The sequence below is a fragment of the Silene latifolia genome, chromosome Y, assembly GCF_048544455.1.
Source record: "Silene latifolia isolate original U9 population chromosome Y, ASM4854445v1, whole genome shotgun sequence".
NCBI lineage: Eukaryota > Viridiplantae > Streptophyta > Magnoliopsida > Caryophyllales > Caryophyllaceae > Silene > Silene latifolia.
The window spans coordinates 380,261,544-380,267,225 of NC_133538.1; positions in this window are offsets into that span (position 1 = coordinate 380,261,544).

Consider the following 5,682-nt stretch of genomic DNA (forward strand, 5'->3'; position numbering starts at 1 on the left):
AAGTCGTCGGTGAAAGTTATAAAGTAGTCATAATTTCCACGAGCGGTGATACTCATTGGTCCACATACATCGGTGTGTATGAGTCCTAATAGTTCACTAGCTCGTGTCCCTTTACCACTAAAAGGATTACGAGTCATTTTGACAAGTAGGCAATATTCGCATGTACCATATGATTGATAATCAAATGGTGTAATCACATTAGTCGAAATTAATCTTTTGATGCGATTCTCGTTTATGTGACCTAATCGACAATGCCAAATGAACGCTTCACTTGGGTCACTTGATTTGAGTTTCTTTGATTGAATGTTATATATATCATTAGTCGGATTTGAGGTCTCTAAAATGTAAATGCCATTGATAGAGGAAGCTTGGCCTATAACCAAGTCGTTCCTAGAAATAGTACAACGATTGTTCTTAATGACAAAACAAAAACCGTCCATGTCTAGCATGGCGATTGAAATAATGTTTTTAGAGAGTGTAGGCACATAAAAACAATTATGTAAATACAACTCAAATCCATTAGGCAAAGCTAAAACATAAATTCCTTTGGATTCGGCCGCTACCGGAGCTCCATTTCCAAGGCGTAGATCCACTCTCCCTGGCTAAGCCTCTTCACGTCTCTTAAACCCTGTAAATGATTCCAAAGGTGAGAACCACAACCGGTATCTAGTACCCATGTCGTAGTGGAAGAATAATTTATATCAATAACATAAATTTCCTTAGGAATTTTACCTTTTGGAGTGATGATTCCTTCCCTTATATTTCGCAAATATACGGGACAATTCCTAAGCCAATGTCCCATTCCATAGCAATAATGGCACTCATCATTAACTTGCTTGAAGTTTTTGATTTTCTTTCCCTTCTTCTTGAACCTTTTGCCCTTTGAAGCAAGAACTTGATTGCTTGAGCTCCCACTAGTTTTGGCATCTTTATCTTCCAGAAACAAAGACCCTATAGATTGTATGAGGTAGTCTTCCTGAGACGGACTCACACGAGGTCTAGTAGTAGTAGGTGGTTTAGAAGAAGTGATGAAATTAAGGTTTCCATCCTAACCTATCCCAAAATGAAGTTCTCTAGTAGTGTCGAAATCATTGTTGGAGCAAACGTCGTCAAAAACATTGTGGTAAGACTCAATAGTTATCGGTGCGGTAGCATTCGATGGATTCATTGTAATGAACTACAAATATGGAGGAAAAGGAAATATTAACATTTGTCTTTTTAAATCATACTTGCAAATTAACAAGATATGAACATTTATATAGTGACCTCTACCCAACTATAATAAATGATTCCAAGACCCAAATTCATATCGACTTAGGCACGGTAGGGCCGATACATCCTTTATCAATATAACTCGATGGATTAACGTTTAATCGATTCTACTTTTAGAACTCTTGGTCGATAATATTACATTAACAATTATCTTTAGACCAAAACAGATCCGACAAGGGCACGGTGTGGCCGATACATCCCTTATCAAAAACTTTTGTTGAGTTCAATCCAAATTTCGAATAAATGTGTCCATGATCCAAATCCACATCAACTTGGGCACGGTAGGGCCGATTCATCCCTTATCAACATGAATTCGGTGGATAGACATTTATCACCCACTTCCCCTACGTAACAAGTTTTGTACCCCGGTAGGGCCGAGTGCACTCCCTCGCGAAATAGGTTTTCATGGTTTCTACTATTCGGTAAGGGTATGTCTCAATTAATTGTTTTAGCGAGAGGTCATGTCAATTTATTATCTATCACGTTTTAAGTGAACTAAAGCGGTGAACTACGATAATTTTAATTGACACGGTCAATAAACTCGATGAAAGAAGATGCATGTTTTAGTTATGGCGATTTAGCGATGCATGTGACATAAAATAAAATGCAAGCATAAAATAAATCCTAGTATGGCATTTCCTAAAATAGAAAAACTATTTAACTATTACATATTCGGAAACCAACTCCATTGGTCCCTTGAACTTTGGTTGTGGCACGCATCTCGAGGTAACACCGTCTTTATGTATCGCCATCTTGAAGAAATCCGTCTTTGGGAACTCCGAGATAAATTAAATTACATAGCAAATTACATAATTTCCTATTATACATTTGTAACTAAGATAAAATAAAATAAATTTATTAAATTACAAGACGGTGATACGAGATCACAATAAAAATTACAATCGAATCGATATTCCCATACATTTCGGGAAATACCAATTAAAAACTAAGGCCATACTAAGTAAAATTACATAATTCAAAAATTACATAAATTAAATTATGACAATCATAAAGAAAATGCAGTATTATAATATGTATGAACATGCCCCATTTTAATGCTAAATCGCCTTTAATTAGCCAATATCTTATATTACTCGGTTTTTACGGATTTGCGTGATTTCAACATTTTATAATCGCAAAAATTACATAAATTCATATTTATGCATAAGTTAATTACCCTAACCTCTTAGGACTCAAAATTTAGTCTTCACTAATAATTTGACCATAATTAACTCATATTTATAAAAATTGTTCATTAATGGACTTAAAATTATAAAAATAAGCTATAAACTTCAAATAAATCACAAAAATTTCAAATAAATTTGAAATTTGAAATTTAAACTCATGAACATTCTGGAAAAATACCATGACACTCATAATTTTCAAAAAACTTAGGTTAAAAATTTCGAAATTTATCCGGAAAAACAATGTTGCGGTTTATCGGTTTTAACCAAAATAATCATAAAAACATGTGAAAAATTATATACATTAACTTTTCAATTTTAGATCTGAAAAAGCTAATAAAATGCAACATATGATTTTTTTCTTTAGTCATAGAGTATATTTTATTAATTTTTTCATTAATTAAGTCACTATTCATGCCATTTTTCTTCAAAAATCCATAAATCATGCAAAAAGACTTCACTATAGCCCATTATTTTACACACATCTTGTAAAATTTCATGTGACAACATACTAAATTTCTATGACCAGATTCGAAATTTATCTCATATTAACCTATTTTTCACCTAAATCCGAATTTAATAATGAAAAATCAATTTTTCGAGCATAACATGTCCAAAAATTATGAAACTTTACAGGTTATATCAAAATAATATATGTGACAACATATCCAAAAATCACTGGAAAATTCGAAGTATAGCTAATTTTAGACCAAAAATGACATTTTTACTCATAAAATCATATTTAAATGCCATTATTGTATAATATGAACAATAAAAATCCGTAAATTAACCAAAATATCCTAAAACATTTTAGGACCAGAAATTTTAATATGCATGAATTAATTTCGTGATATATCATAATAACACAAATTTTACAAGTTTTATATGTTAATCTTTATAACTCGGAAAAACTTTTAACCGATTTGCATGCAAACAACCATGGCTCTGATACCAATTGAAGGAAAAGTAGATCTATATACTAACATATTCATATATGTTCCATTTTAATTTGTCATAAAATTAACAAGTGATCTTATGCATGCAAACTATTTAACAAAGTAAAGAAGAATTAATCCTTACATTGGAATTTCGGTTCATGTGGGCACAAAAGAGATCTCCTTCTCTTTTGTTCTTGAGCTTTCCTTTTGGATGAACAAAGACCCAAGTGTAGGATCTCTCCCAAGGATTTATACCCAAGACACACTCTTAATAAAATTAATATAATGTATACTAGATAATATTAAATTTGTAAAGAAAAATTGACCCAAAAAATATTTGGTTATCTCACCCAAAACTGGTTGAGAGAGGAATGATAGAGGAAATTTTTCTCTTTCTAAAACTCTTGTTTTTAGATGATATGAATGAATAATATCACTAGTTATTTTTAAGTGAATATTAGGCAAAAATAAGAAGAAAAATCTCATGGATTTATCTTCCCAAAACCGGTGGGAGTGGAGGAAAAATAGAGCCAATGCATGCTCATGGTTACCTTCACAAGAATATGTAGGTGTGCATGGATAGCAATAGGTTTACATAATCATGTTTTCCATTAACTTTAATCAACATAAAATATATGTTAAATCCTCCCACTATTTCGGCCAAATGGAGATAAAATGGATTCCATTTTATCTTTGTCAATTGTCAATATGTCACATGTCATATGTTGCATAAATTTGTTGTGCATTTTTAACATATTAAAAATCAACGTATTATTATTAAAAATACGTCACATGCAAAAATCGACTTAGTAATTCATAATTACTTGTGCCAAAATATTTTACCAATTATAAATCACAACAATTTGTATTTATAATAATTCATTCAAATTTAATTGTTTCCTTAAACAATAATTTCATCTGAGTAATGATACAATTCGATTACTCAGACCGTATCTCATTTTAATCAATTTCAATGTGATACGTAAATTTTACTTCTAAAATCGTCCGTCAATTTTCAAGTAATTTAATTAACTCGTAACATTATACGATTAATTAAATGATCAATTAAGAGTGTTATCCTTTAGGTATGACCGAGGGGATCAAATGATCACCACCGTCACACAACAGTAATGTCAAACTCTAGTCAGCCAATCATTATCGATATATGTTGATCAGTTGACAGTAAAAATATTACTTCCCAATTGTATTCTTTATAATGAGATTTAAACATGTGATCATCATGATCAACAGTCGTGATCGCATTATTGTCGGAGGACACATATTGCAACACTCGGTAGATACGGATTCCCAATATGCGTTGTGCCTCACCCAGATCTTTCATCTGGAAATGGTTCTTCAACCATCCTTTAACCGAAGATAAGAGAGGAATGTGATTCCCAATCAAGAGTATGTCATCGACATACAATATCAAGAAAACAATCTTTCTCCCACTCGACTTGATATATAAGCATGGTTCCTCGACCGATCGAGTGAAACCATACTCTTTTATCACCTGGTCGAAATGATGATTCTAACTCCGAGGAGCTTGCTTAAGTCCATAAATGGAACGCTTAAGTTTGCACACTTTCTTAGGATTTTCAGGATCTATGAAACCTTCGGGTTGCACCATGTACAACTCCTCCTCCAAATGACCGTTTAAGAAGGCGGTTTTCACATCCATTTGCCAAATTTCATAGTCATGAAAAGCGGCAATCGCTAAGATAATCCGAATGGAACACAACATAACTACGGGTGCAAAAATTTCATCATAATGTAAACCGTGCACTTGAGTGAAACCTTTTGCCACTAGTCGTGCTTTATAGGTATCTGGTTGCCCGTCTACAGAACGCTTTATTTTGTAAAGCCATTTGCACTGTAGAGGTTTTACCTTATTAGGTAAATCAACTAGATCCCATACGTCATTCTCATACATGGAGTCCATCTCGGATTGCATGGCTTCAAGCCATAGCTTTGAGTCGGAACAGGTCATGGCACCTTTATAGGTAGCGGGTTCATTACTCTCTAGGAGTAAAACATTACTCTCCTCGACCATACCAATGTATCTGTCCTGAGGATTAGAGACTCTACCCGACCTCCTAGGTTCCTCAGGAATATTAACCGTATCATCAGTTGGAGGAACAACTTCCTCCATCTGTTCCTCGGTTGTTGGTTCTTGAATCTCCGACAGCTCGAAGGTTCTATTACTTGTCTTGTTTTCGAGAAATTCTTTCTCTAAGAAAGTCGCACTAGCCGCAACAAAAACTCGATGTTCGGTAGGCGAATAGAAG